The sequence below is a fragment of the Phyllostomus hastatus genome, unplaced genomic scaffold (assembly GCF_019186645.2).
Source record: "Phyllostomus hastatus isolate PE091 unplaced genomic scaffold, TTU_PhHast_1.1 phas_contig_148, whole genome shotgun sequence".
NCBI classification, from domain to species: Eukaryota; Metazoa; Chordata; class Mammalia; order Chiroptera; family Phyllostomidae; genus Phyllostomus; species Phyllostomus hastatus.
In genome coordinates, this window is record NW_025333607.1 from 15725192 (window position 1) to 15740363 (window position 15172).

Consider the following 15172-nt stretch of genomic DNA (forward strand, 5'->3'; position numbering starts at 1 on the left):
TATAAGGGTGAATCCAGAGTACACTGAGTAATGCATAATAAAATTAGTTTGGGGAGAAAGGAACCGAGTTGAAAAGAAAAAAAAAAGAAAAAAGGAGGGACAGATAAGCACAGTAAAATAATCTCCAATGACTTCATTGTGAAGTAATGACTTTCACCAAATAACTGCATTGTCGTTTTATCTTTCCAACCCAGAGTGTGTTAATGCTCTAAAATTAAATCTCTTGTGAAAGTTATCTGGAATTTCTCAACAAGTTTTTAAAGGGGTTTTATTTTTTCACTGGAGGTCATGCCTCAAGAATTCGTAGGAATTCCGCCTGGAAACTAATCCTCATTGGAAACTGGCAGTCAAAGCTAATTTATATTACTCTTCCAGATCGAAATTCCTTCCGTCTTAGACCTGCATTTCAAAAAAGATGATTATCACTCTGGAGAGAACACAGCAGGGCAGAGAGGAGAGAGGGTGACCTCGAAGGTGTCTTTGCTGCCTCTGCGCAGCACCAGGTCTGCTGCTTCTTTCAACCCCCCTTTCTAATCCTCTCTTTTGAAATGTTTTGAGGCTTGTCAAAGCGGGAGGATGTCAGAGGCATGCTCGAGGAGAACTCTCAAAGCGGGAGGATGTCAGAGACACGCTAATTTCCCTGCCGTGGGAGTTCGTGACACGTCTTGGGTGGTGGGAAAGAGGAGCTCGGAGGGAGGAAATGTGGGCGGGGGGAGGCTTAGCTCCTGGGAGGAGAGGGGGAAGGTGGTTTTGTCCAGCGGTGTATGCTCATTCCCTTGGTGGCTAGAGGGATCGGTCGTTCCCGAATCAGACCCTGCACCCCGTTTGTGGCTGTGTTTGTGTTTCCCTGTGCAGACGCATTCCCGAGGGAACATGCTGAGTGGGGATGCCTCCGCTGTCCTTAGTGACAGACCCCAGTGGAAGCTGCAGATCCTCCTTCTGTGAGCTCCTCCTCCACGAACGAGTGACGTAACCTCTCTGAGTCTCAGTCTCCGTATCTGTAAAATGGGTTCCATAGAGTTGTTAGGAACCAACTAGAGGTTATACGTGAATCATTCAGTTCAGTGTGGGGTTACTGCCCAATCAAAGTGTGTTGGAAAAACAAATGGGAAATAAATATTGCCTTCCTTCTACCCTCTCCCTCCGGTCCAGATACCTTGGGATATTAATCCAACAGGGATCAAACTTGGAGCCCACTCGAGGATAAAATCAATGAAGTGCAACAATGCTGGCAATCTCTTTGGTGATTCTGAAAATCGGCACCACCAGATATTTTTCAATCCCGACTAAAAACACACAAGACATACGCCAAGTCAGGACTGGTACAGCTAGAGAAGGCATTCTGAAGCCATGCCCATTTCTCAAGACTAGGAACCTCCACCTAGGAAGCTAAGAGTAACTGTTAAGGGCCATTTGTATCCATAGGATTTCAGTCGGAGGCACTGCCAAAAACCTCCATGGTGTCACGAACAAATGGCCTGCCTTTGCTAGCATCCCCGATGTTTGCAGTGAATGGGCCGGACCCACCCAACTCTCAGCATTCAAGGGAACAAAACTGAACAGAGGAAGCATTTCCGTTACTAAGAACTCAATCCCTCTTACTGAAGTATTTCAGCAGTTGAGCTGGATTCTGCTTGCATCAGAAATACAATTTGTACAACTCCAAAAAGCATATACTTGGGACCAGGCCATTGCGAAGCCTATGTGGTTTTCCAGTGGGTAGGTAATTCTTTAACAGCAGAAACAGAAGACAGATTTGCTTCCAATTGTGAGCTCATTGCTAAGGTCACAACTGAAAGCTGAAAGGAACCGAGTCCAAAGTAAACATCAGTTTGGAGTCTAAACCATTTCTCTCGGAGAGTGCCCAGGTTTCTGTGAAGGAATTCTGCCGCAAACAGGGAGAAATCTCACTCACTTTTCCCAGTTATTAGTGGGTACGTCTGTGTCCGCCTGTTCTCATCCATCCATCCATCCTCCGGCCTCAGATCCGTTGGCCCCAGATCCTGGCTGAAGACCACATGAACCCTGAGTTCTCCTGACTCCTTGCCCTTTGGTTACTCTAAAGGGGTAAAGAAAGAAAGAAAGAAAGAAAAAACGTATCAACTATCTGTAGGAACACTCACTAACATGGCTGGCCAGCAACACTCAGTCAGAGAGCCAAAGAGTTTAATTTGTTGTAACCTATGATTTCTCAGTAAATATTAACTAATGTTGGAAGTATGCATGGATTTACTTCTCTAGTCTGTTTGAACCTTTTAAATCATAATTTTTTAAAACAAAAAAAAAATTGAAGTGAGACCTTACACAGTGACTCATAAAGGAAGGGTGTTTGGTTTGCTCCCCTCGCCTCCCCTAAGCTACCCGTCTTCAGTCTTGAGAGTGAGGTTTTCCTCCCAGGGGCCTGTCCCCTCCACTCACGCGCCTGGTTGATGGATAACCCCCTCCGCGGTGTCTCCCAGAACCCGAGCACCCCTTTGGTTAAGTGCCCAAGCAAACCAACCGCTGCGCGCTCCCCTTCCTCACCCCTCACCCCGGCCGTGTCTGCCAGCTGGAGGCCCAATCACACCAAGATTGAAGGCTGGGCCATTTACCCAGGTGCAGACTCCCAGGGGCTCTGGGCAGAGTCATGACTGGGACATGAACCAGAGACCTGCTCGTCTCCTGTCCACAAAAGGCATCATCCTGGCCCGGCCTGTCAGGGCCGGTTGTTGTGTGAATGGCTGTCTGCGTGGAAGACGTTATTGCTTTCTGATGGATTCATGTATTTATTCACTTTTTTAAAGAATGCCAGCTGCCCCCTTCCTTGTATCCCACGGAGACAGAACTACTCTAGAGTTTAGAACATTTTAGCATGTCTGCATTCATCTGTTATTCTTCAGCTGTTGCTTGAACACCAACTATATGCCAGTTGGGAAAGCGAAGGAGAGGGCACACTGGAAAAGATGAAAAACAAGTTTAAAGGCAAGACAGGCCACGTGATGTCTTGCAGGAGACGAACAGGTGAACGGGGCCGGAGCTTAGCGTGCATCCACTGGGGACTCCAAAGCTGGGGACCCTAGGGGTGGGCGCGGAGAACAGCCATGGCAGAGAACTTCCAAAGGTCATGGACCTTCAACTGAATTCCACAAAGCAAAAGAGCACCCGATGATGTTTGTGATGCGGAACGATAGTGTTGGCTGTGGTTTGGGGAATAACTAAAGTGAGGGACGGACTGATGGCGGAGAAGCCAGCAGAAAAGCCCCAGTCAAGAGGAGACCCTGAATGAAGGCAGCAGAGGAGGCTGAAAAGAATGGGACGTAGCAGAAAACGTAAAAGCAATGAGGTCAACCCCACCTCATGACACCTCTCTGGAGAAGGCATGTTTTCTGGTGACGAATGTACCTTAAACAAAAGGTTTCAAAGGCGGAGCTGGGAATCCTCTTCAGACACAGAATTAATAACTTTGGCAAGCCAGGTTTGCGCCCACTTATCCAAAGGCATCTCCTCTCTGCTTTAAGCCTTAGGTTCTTAGCAACCTCGGGTGCCATATTTAAATGCCAGTGGCTTCCACGGATGCTAATTGTGTTCTGGATACACTGTGCATTGAGACACGATGGGTGTCTGTACATGCCGTTAGTTCGTGTGTGTGTACACGCGTCCAGTGGCTCGGTCACAGTCAGCGACTGATCACGCGGTGAAATCAAGTAGGAGAGACGTTATACCAAAACACTGCTGTGTGTTTCGTAACCAGCTCTCCAAAGACAAGTCCTTTCTGGCTTTCAGGCATAGGAAACAAGATGTTTTATTTCAATGTGAATTTCCTGATTCCATATTTACATAAAATAACAAAAAAATGTGACAGATGACCCCAAGGATATGATCACACTGAAATGCAGAATTGTGGGAAGGGGGAGCAATGGGGAGAGAGACTTTGCTTCCACTGTGGGCCAGTGGTGTAATAGCTGCAGTGTTTGGAGAGCAGGGTTGTTTTATTTGAATCTCTTTTATATAATATCATAATGAACTTACGATATTACACTTATCTGGCACTTACTATAGGCAAAGTACTATTTTAAACACTTTATACAAGTTTACTTTATTGATCAATGACTGTATGAAGTAGGTGCTGTTAATTCCCCATATTACAGATAAAAAAAAAAACAAAAAAAAGGATGTTGAGAACTTGATGGAGGTTTTACAGCAGTAAGTGGGGGATGAAGGATCTGAAGTCAGGCTTTCTGCTAGCACAGACCGTGTGAGTACCTACCACGTGCAAGGCAGGTGCTGTGGAGGGTACAAAGGTAACGTGCAGGTATGGTCACAGGCAGGACGTGAGCTCCAGAAACGCACGCTGTGAAAGGAGAAACAAAGTCTGCGTACAAACGACCTGGCACAACACAGACGGAGGTGCGCACCATTGTTAGTTTTTACTCACAGACATGCTGCGTTGTTGTGTAGTTTCTTTGGAACCTGACAAGATACCCGACTGGAGCACTCTGATGAATTCTAGCAAGAAAGCCAAGGTGACCTGCCATTTCCTGTAGGCAGGCATCTCTCAACCGCCTGGCATTGGTGAGGCAGGGCTGAGCCCACCTGCAGCTCTCCCTGGGCCACGGGGCTATGTGGGCATGGGGGTCCAGGGTCAGCCACAGGATGCCGTGTTGATGAATAATAGGCACCCACCTTCTACAGTAGACAAGGGAGGGCCACGTGGCTTTAGCTTCAGAGATTTGCTTTGATTTCAACCCAAGTTCGGCCCCTGGTGCCATCTTGGGAATGTTTCTTTAACTTCCCTGAGCCATAGTTGCTTCATTTGTAAGGCGAGGATGGCGTGAGTTATTATGGGCATTAAGGAAGACAAGGTACTGGAAAGCATTCGCCAATACCAGGAGCTCAAGGGCAGACAGACAGCTACATCAGAATGTGGCTAAGAGGACTGACCTTGAAGCTTAACTTGAACCAGACTCTTCACTCAACGCAATACTTCGGATCATCCCTACAGTCCACAGCCGACTGGCGTACAGATGGTTATGCGTGTGATACATTGTTTTCTTGAACTGGCCTTCTTGCCATGTTTTCTCTGCTATTAATCTGTAAGATCCTTAAGGACAAGGACTGTGAATTCTATTTCTTTTATAGTCTGTTCCCATTGTACCTAATAAAATCTCCCCAGGGATCCTGTGTTTCATGATAAAAAGGCACATATATCGCCCCTGATCATTTACAGTGCTCTGTTCTGTGCCTTACAATTTACAACGCAAGTTCACGTGCATCATCACCTCATCTAATCTTGCCACACCTCTCCTGGGCTTTCTTGGTTCTCAGATCACTGCGATGGGGCGGCGGACAGAGTAAGTAATGCTCAGGTTTCACGGACGCTGATCCTTATCGGATTTTTCTTCACCGCCTCTTTCTTCTCTCTTACTCTGCGCCCTAGGAGCGCAGCTCAGTTACACACCCTCGGGTCCTGGACCTCCAAAAGGGGGTTGGAACAGCCAAAGAAAACCGAGAGCTGACACGTGCCAGCACAGCCCTGCACTCCTTCCCTTGAAGGAAAACAGCCTAAATTTACCATCCGGATTCTTAACACCAGGAACATTGATTCAATTCAAGCAAATGGTGTAAATGAGGGTGTGCTTAATGACTCTTAATCACAAATGCAATATTTAAAAACATATGCTGATTTTAAAGCTTGATTTTACTGAGATTCTCACTAACTAATGTGAATGTGGTTTTAAAAATCCCTGGGAACCAACCGCACTGCCATTGCATAGCATGGGGCAGCGATGGAATGGATTCTGAAAAAATATTCTGTAGACTGGCTACCCCCTGTTAAAGTAGTTAAATGACGTGCATAGGAGAGACTGGGAGGCCTGGGAAGCAAGCCCTCCTGGCTACTCTTCCTCATCTCTGTCCCCGCACCCATGAGAAAGAGGGGTACCAGGATGCTCGCACCGGAAGCGTCTCTAGAGAAAGTCCGAGCTCAGCAATGCCAACCTCTCACCTGAGAGAGGGAAATGAGGAGCAGCCCGCTGCTGTGACCTGCCGTTCAATGAAAAGAGGAGAAAGGGCATTTTTCTCTCATCTCTTCGCCTCCTCTCCCACCGTCTCTGAGCTTCGGTGTCTTTGCACATTTACTAAGTCAAGAAGGTAAACAGACAGAGAGTGGAAGGGAACCCCTCCTGGGGAGTGCCCGGAAGCAGGCAGAGGTGGGGACCACGGAGACGAGGAGAGGCAGCGAGAACTGCCCGCACAGGGAGGAGCGGGCAGAGAGAGCGTCTGCTGCCGTGCCCAGCGGCCGTGAGCGGCTTCTGGCTGAAACAGAGGCTTTGTCTCGAATGGGCAGCATCGTGGTAAGCAACTGGTTAATGGGACTCCAATACTGTAAAAAAAAAAGTCAAATAGTCATTGTCCCTCCTCCCCCTTCCTCCATCTGTCTACATCTCAGGAAAATAGGCAAAGGTGTAGTTGGACACTAAGAATAAAATCCTGCCTCAAACCCTGGAAAGGCAGGCATCTACTCGTCTAAAGGAACTAATGAAGTGTCATAAAGATCTCAGAGATATCTTTGATGGTGTCAAATCAGAGATAATGCTGTGACGGTATCTTCTATTTATGGAGGGACCAGTGCAAGTATTTTATTAAGTTTTATGAATATCCTTTTCAAGCACCAGAAAGCCTTACGCAATCGGTGTTATCTACACACTGACACGTGGAAATGAGGAAACTTATGAGGCTTGAGTGGAGGGTCCAGAAGGGATTCGGGCAACAGTCTGAATTTCCCTGAAGCCCACCTACTCCGTACTGTTGGAGGCAGTGATGGCAAAGACATTCACTTTCCAAGTTTTAAAAAACCACTGGTGGCTTTGCTTGGGAATCATGGGTCTCCTGCCCCCTCGTCTCAGGGACAGAAGCGAAGATGTTTGGTGTATTTATAATCAGATTTCCCAGCATCTTGAGCTCTCTTCAAGAGGCAAATCTGTTGGTAATTTCTTTCCTCTCATTTCTTTTTGATGGGAATTTTAGAAATGTCTAGAAAGATTTGGGTGCCCTTTCTTACATCTCTGATGAAAATCTGACTTAGAAACTCTTCTATTAGAGGAAGTATAAATCTCACTCTGAAATCTCACCGCTTGACTTTGGTTTTCTCCACACAGTTGGAAATACTGTTTATGATAGGAGGCTAGGCTACAATTAAACAAACATCCTATAAAGAAATTCAACCTGTCAAAGCCGGCTAGTTAAATAAGCTTGGAACCACGATCTGAATAACAAATCAGACCCGGACTTGGATGGCAGACATCGGTTTTGTGGGTCTTCCAATGACTTCATTGTTATGACAAATGAGAGCATCCGGTTGCCCCCCGCATCAGGACAGTCCTGCAGTTTCTGCGTCAGCCGACTCAGAAAACACACAGATGTCTCCCATGTGGAAACATCAGCAGGTTCTGGATTTCCTCCATCCGGCACCCCTCACAGCTCTGTGTCAAGGCAACGTTGTCTGGAAGTTGGCTCCTGACTGGAGAAATTGTCCACCTCTCAGTGTCTCTGGGTACCAGGCCCCTTAGCTTCCAGGCAGCCGCGTCCCCTCCTGTTCTTTCAGGGGACACGCAAGCTGCCCCAGCATGCGGTCGTATAGGAGTGTCAGTGCCGCCACGCCGTCCTCTCCCCACTGGGGATCCCCCGCCTGCCCCTCCTTCTCTCTCTGCTGGAGGGGCCTGTTGCTGGATGCCCGGGCGTCATCCCAGCATATGCTCTCTCCCCACTGCTGGGGGGTGAGACACAGGCGAGCATGTGCAGGGGAGCGAATATGCCCCCTCCATCTCCAGGGCTGTGCTGACAAAAGGCAGTCAGGTGGGAGCATTCTTGACACGGGACTCCTGGAATGGCCCCACCAGCCAGACCCCCTTCACGCATGTGTCTCCTTTCCATGCCGTGGGTCAGGACTTCGCAACCTGGGTGTGATGTTTGACAATGTCTAGAGACATTTATTATTCTGTGAGTTAAAAAAAAAACTTAGTCATTGATCTTTAGAGAGAAAGTGACATCAATGTGTTGTTCCATTGTTCATGCATTCATTGGTTGCCTCTTGTATGTGCCCTGACCAGGGGTCATACCCACAACCTTGGCATATTGGGACGATGCTCTAACTGACTGAGCCACCCGGCCAGGGCTGGAGACATTTTTGGTGCTCACAGTTGTCGGGGCACTACTGGGATTTAGTGCGTAGAGGCTGGGAATGCCACTAAACAGAACAGCCCCCAGATAAGGAGTTACCTGGCCCCCACATCAGTAGTGTTGAAAGAAAGCCCCGAGACAAACAGAGAAAACGGTAGGGCATCATGTCTTTCCCAATCCAGAGAGTGTTTACTAAATGCGTTCTAAGTAGTGAAGATAGCGTTCAATATCAAGGGAGAAACGAAGAAATTCCATTGAATTCAGAGAGGGAACAAGTATGGTTGGAGTCAGGGAGTTTGGGACCCACTGACTCGGGTGCCACACTCCCCAGGTTCAAAGCCCAGCCCTGGCACTCATGAGCGGTGTGAACGTGGGCAACTCCCTGGCATCCCTTTCTCATCTGTAAAATATCCCAAACAATGGGACACACATTGTGAGATTGCTGGGATGGTTGAATGATTTACAATAGATAAAGATGCTCTGGACAGGTCTGCAACACAGTGAGCTCTCTCTTTCCTTTTCTCTCTTCCCACCAGTGAAGATGACTAGGACACATTAGGAGTCCCTTGGACAAAAAAAGAAGCCGGGTCCCCTCCAAAGGGGGTGAGAGCTGGCAGCCATGTGGCTCATGGGAAAGAGTCGAGGGCCCTGTCGTGTTCTAGTTCTGACTTTGTTAGGAGCCTTGGCAAAGCGACTCCCACAATCCAGGCCTCTCTTTCCTCATGTGGAAATGGGGGTGTCGGACCTGCCAAATCATAAAGGTCACCAGGAAGATAAAATGCGATAATAAATGTGAAAACAATTTGAAAACTTATTATCACAGGATTTGAACTTTGGGGCATAATATTTCATGTTATGTATTTTACATCTTCCTGCGTTTCCACATCTCCAAAACTACAATAAAAATAATAAAATATAAGAAATTGTTATCCATCTCCTTGAAGACGGTGAAACTGGAGAAGTTTAACCTATTGAAGTCCCCAACTTTGTTCCTGGATATAGGCCAGTGAATTGAATTAATTTTCAAGGCTTTGCCAGGGTATTTTTCAAAATGACAATGATGATTTTCTGGCTTTAAGAGATAAGGTCACATGAAATATATCAATTATTTAAGCCACTTTGTTAAGTGCCTTCAGGTGAGCTGTCATCTGAACATGAGTCATTTTAGAAAGTCACTGTCCAACCAGCTAAAAATAACGTCGGACCCAGCCAGCGTGTGAGCCTCTGCTCTCTTGTTTTCCAGTTTCTGAGCCTGAACTGTGGTGCTCCCCCCAAATCCCTCCGTCTTCCCTGGGATGGCTGATCTCAGTGTGACATCCTGGCCCGCGCCCTGTGTGCCTCCGCCCTCACTTCCTGCTGGTGTCCGCGGTGGACACAGACCCAGGTTCAGACAAGCACAAAGATTTCTGAAGCCACGCCCCCGCTCTCCTGCTCTCTCCCCTCCCCGAAGCACACGCTGTCCTCTCCCATCTGCGATCAAGGGAACATTGCGGCTACACTCCATTTACGACATCAGAGCGCACTGACCAAAATCAATGACGAGTCTGGGCGCTAGGTGAAAGGAGCTGTCGGAACGCATCAGAATGGACACATGTCCACCTCGTAAAGCTCTCAATAGAAATAGCAGAGAAAGGGAGCATGACCCCTTGTAAAATTAATTGTCCCAATTGGGGATTACAGGGGATTAGGCAGGAGTAAGGTTTGTGCTGTGCTGTGCTATCCGTGTTCTGCCAGGGCAGAAAAGGCCCTGCCCGCAAGGGCCGGGGTGTCCTTTTCAGATGTGAGGGTCATTTGCCCCAGACCGCTGAGAGTGCAGTTCGCCTGTCTGGTCATCACGGTTCCCCTTTCCCTTGGGAACTGAGTAGGAACACACATGACCGTCACTGGCGTGGTTTCACAAGCCCATGGTGATGAACTTGGTATTGAAGTGGTAAAAGGCATCCACCACCAAGTTCCTCATCAGCACAGTAACTGGGGTGAGACCCCTCAGTTTCTACACCCTAACTCTTGTGATTCTCCTTAGAGAAGGCTGCTATGGCCTGTGCATGTCCTTTAGGGGACTGCCCCCAACCACACCCTCCCTTTACTTCTTTTGAAAAGTGATCAGCCTGGGTGATATGTTAAGAGTACAGCTGAATGGAACTTCCCACCCAGCGCACAACATGATCCCCACTCAAGGCAAAATCAATTTTCATTTGTCATTTCCCCTCAGGGGCCTCGAGGACTACATCATTATATTTGCGCAAATATGGTAATTTACGCATGGTCCCACCCCCAGGGACAAGGAGCCGTGCCACAGGACCTAAGTTCACAGTGACCTCTCAGACTTTCCATGAAGGTCCTGGAAGGGTTTTTGCTTAATTTATCCTCTGGCAGACTCAATTCTACGTCTTAGACAATGGATGCTTTTATAAAGAAAATGTTCTTGGCTTGTAGATCTTTTTTTTTTTTAGAGTCCACTGCAAATGTAAAAATTGATTTCCTTTGCTCCTTTTTTTTCTGTTCCAAATAATGCTGCGTGTACCGCGGCTGCCGCGGGAGCAGGAAGGCCGCAATTTACCAGATGTGAGGCTGTTAGGGTTTCATTTCCTGAAGCAATGAATTAGCGACTCTTTTTCCCCCGTCACAGAAAATTGTCACCAAAATAGTCCAAGACACAATGGCAAGTTCAATTAACATTCTGTTCCTTCAAGAGCGCCCAGCGGAAAGATGAATTGACGGGGAGGCAAATTGGATAGGAAATTACCCAGCTCCAAAGGGCGGCTACAGTAAACATGATTTTGTTTGCTATGTTCCATATCATAAATGCTTCAAGAAGTTACATAAGGATTACTCATTTCTACTGGTCAAGATGAGAGGTCACTGGTGATAGCTTCAGTTTGGCTTGCTCTGTTTCTCCAGAAGAAAACATTTAAATTTCCCCTCTGAAAAGTAGCAGCAGGAAGATCAAAGTTCAAGGGCACAAAATACTGTTCTGGTTGGAACAGTGTCTTGGGGACAAAGAGCGGAGCTAGGGTCTGGAGTCCTGAGCCTTAAGATGAGTTCACTATTTTAAATGTTATTTTAATGTCCATCCAGTAGGTTGTATTTAATTTTATATGCATATATTAATATGATATTTTTAACGACTTGAAGTATTACAATTTTATCTACCTCGAACTCACCTTATTTGATAGTATATTCTCTTTTTAAATTCACATATTTATTTATTTATTGTTCAAGAGAGCGTATTCTGGACTTACTCTGTGAGGGCCACGTACTCTCTTTTGTAATTTCTGGGTCTCCTGCGCCCCTCTCCACCCCCCGGTGGGTGAGCGACGGGTCCCCTACGTGGGCTGTGCACGCCCCCGTCGTAGGTGTCCATGCGTGCTGTCCACGCAAACTCCTTCCACTTCCAAGATCTGGCCCCAGTGCTATACCCACGGGCCTTCCCACTGCTTTTCAGCGAGTGCATCAAGAACACAAATAAAACGTATTCAGAATCACTCAGCAGAGGTAGAAATAGGGGGCCGTGTGTGGCTCGGGCTCACAGAAACTGTTCTGTTTGAGAAGCAAGAACAAAGAGAAGAACGCTTCGGAGTACGCACCGCGAGCCCGGAGCGAGGGCATGAATGCTGAAGGGACTGAGCTTGTTTGCGTGAAGCGGAGAATGCGCCCCCGCCTCCGTCATTACCTGTTTAATTCTACCACACACCCGTAAATCGAGTCTTCCTAAGTGACGTCATCAGGTGCCTCAGGAAAACACAAATAAATCAACGTCAACACACTTTTATTTATTTGTGCAGAGTTTAGGGGGGAAATGACATCACAACATGGGTTCTGATTATGAATGAAGTGCATTGAAGAAGTCTTCCCTCAAAGCGTGTGTGTTGGCAGCCCCACATGACGTCATGTGATAGATACAAGAAGGATCTTATGTTGATAGAAACTAATATTTTATTGCCGTTGTATCAAATACGTTAAGCCTCCTCTTAAGGACTTTAACAAATGTTTACCTTTTCTAGGCAATTACTTAACTTTCCAATTATCCAGAAAGTGAGCTCATGTGGAGGGCAAAATATACTAAATAATCTGAACATACGGCATTAAAAGCCAGAGAATTTTGGTTTTGGCCTGTTTGCTTGTTAACATTGAGGAGGGAGGTGTAGGCTTGACTTTGAGCATTTTGTGAATTACAAAGCTGCCCTTTTTATTTGAGACCAGCTGTGCACTCTGCTTTCGGTTTCCACCCACCCATACCTATGGGTTTGACCGCCAGTCAGTAAACTCCGGCAACTTGAGAAAAGGTGTAGCTGTACTGTTCTCGCCCGGGTAGACCGTCCGGAATCACTTCTTGTGTGTCTGTCGCCATTGCTTGGAGAAGGGGATTCCTGCGGCTAGCAAGGCACTCTCCCTGGGAGCCTACCACCACTCCAGGCAGAATTTTCACTCTTCGGAACAGTGCCAAAATCATCAGTACCACTGATTATCGATCAGATTCCTTGATCAGGGTCAAGTCCGATATAGTCTCTTTCAGCTAGAGATAGTATCAGATTTGGGGTCTGTATTCACTGCTGTTGAGTGAGAACACGGAGGTAGGTGGCCAGTGTTCTGTTATGTGGTCCATCACCACACTATCTCTGCTACCTGTGAAGTCTTCGAGCTGGGTCATTTTAAAAGAATTAGTCACTATGGTGAGGCTTTTTTCTCTGGCATGCCTTCATTCCGTGTTTCAAGATTCCTCTCAAGCGTTTTCATGGTCAGCGGCCATCACGTCAGCTCACAGCACACCCCACACAGACCAGGGCAGCCAGTGTGGCTCGTGCTCTGTCCACGCCCCAGGGGCCCGCAGAGAGCGGCACCTTCTCCCTTTAGCCAGGAAACGAGAAATTTCTCAACTTCTCCGTGAGCCCATGCCCTCCAACTCCTTTTTTAACAGATTTTACTTATGTATTTTTAGAGAGAGGGGAAGGGAGGGAGAAAGGGAGAGTGAGAAACATCGATGTGAGAGAGAAGCATCCATCAGCTGCCTCTCCTTGTGCCCCGACTGGGGACTGAACCTGCAACCCTGGCTTGCACCCTGACGGGAATCGAACTGGCGACCTCTCATTTCCTGGGATGACGCCCAACCAGCCGAGCCTCGCTGGTCAGGGGCAGGCCAGCTGCTGAGGCTTGCTCTTCTGTGCCAGCCCTCCCCAACCCTCCCGTTTGGATGGGCCACGTGGACGCCCTCCCCTCCCAAGAGAGCCCTGGAGAGGCTGCCAACCACAGCTTGTCCCCTGCTGGAGCCGGGGTGCAGTGTGATGGACTGTCAGCCAAAGGGAAGGGGCTTTAATTACAATGGAAGTAATTAGGTTGCGAATAAACAATTACTTCACAGGCAACCTGGGCCACATACACCGCTACTGAGGCCCACAGCACCCTGGGGGCGATGCCGTAAATCCCATCACGCCCTCGGCACTTAGCGTCGGGCCTGACACAGGGCTGGCGGTGGATTTAATAAATAGCCAGCTGACGAACGGCCGGGCAAAGTGGATGGGTGGCTAATGAAGCCTGCTTTCATGTGAAATTTTAACAGTTTTCTCGGAATAATGTAGAAAAACACCTGCCTTTTTATAGGAGTCTGGGCTAGAAATTTTTCAAAATCTTCTTTTGGTCTTTGTCAATGGAATTCTTTGTTTTTTATTTATTAGTTCACATAACTTTTTTTTTTCTTTTGCTCAAAGCATGACAGTGATTTCCAATTTCATTTAGAGTAAAGGTCGAAATACTTATAATAGCCTCTAGGGTCCAGCAGGAGCTTGCTTTGTCCTTCCCTTCTTGCCTGTTGGACTTCACCTTGACCCCTCTCTCTTGCTCCCTTCCTGTGCCCACACTAACTTCCTTGGTGCTTCTTAGATGCACAGGCACATCCTCGTTTTAGTTCTTTGTGCTGCCTGCTCCATCTGCCTGGGTCCTCTTCCCAGACATGCCCATGGCCTGTCCTTCCCCTCCCGTAAATGTCACCTTCACAGGAAGACCACCCTGATCCCCCTACGTGATACCCACCCCTACTGGTTCCTCCTCTGTTTTCCCTAAGCACCTACCATCTCCTAACACAGTGTATAACTTGCTTATGTGTCATGATTCTGTCTGTTCCTCATGACCCACCTCCACCCCCCACACTGGAACGGAAGTTTCTTGAGGGCAGCAGTTTTACCCAATGCCATGCCTGTGACACTGCCAGGCACATGGCAGGTGCTTAGTAAACAGTTGTCAACTGGATTACTGGTAATTAAGGGTTTTGGAGCAGTTACTATAAAGGAGTCGGAAAACTTGTGTAGTGTGTTTTTGTAGTCCCTAAACCTCGTTACACACAAAAAGCACAGGGAGCCCTTGTTAAAATAGATTCCTGGATCCTTCTATAGAAAATACAGTTGAAACGCTGTAGACTCAGGCTCAGAAATGCATGTGGGGCCCCCAGATGACCCTGCTGGAGCCCCTGTTTGAGAACCCCACCCAGCACTGCGGAAAGAACAGGGTTTTGTCATCATAGCCATTTGGCTTCAGATCTCGTCTCTACAGATTCTCTCTCAGCTGGGTGACCTTCGGGCAGTTCCTCACTGACGCTTCTTCTCTCGGAGCCTGTCTCCTCCTCGGTCAGATGGGAACAGATGTCCAGTGGAGGAACGGAGGAATGGGTCGGAGACCCTCACAGGGGTATTCTGTAAATGGCACCCCGCCAGTAAAGGGGGAAGCACAAGGCCTGAAACATAAGAGGCATTTCAGGGGTTGACACCCATTCAGTTTTCTAGCTAACAAACGAGTGGGGGGCATGTCCCCTCTGCATTTCAGCTTTCTCGATTTGGCAAAGGCTGAGCTAACTGGGACTTCATCTGGGCTTGAACTATGTGATCTCGCTACTAGAAGCAGGTAAGAGCTGGCTAAGACTGGCAGGTTGTTTCATTGTTGTTGTTGACTTTGGCCAGGAGTTCAGTGCCGTCTGCTCTTTGGAAAGTGCCCTAGGGTAATTCGATGGGCACGTCGGGATACAAAC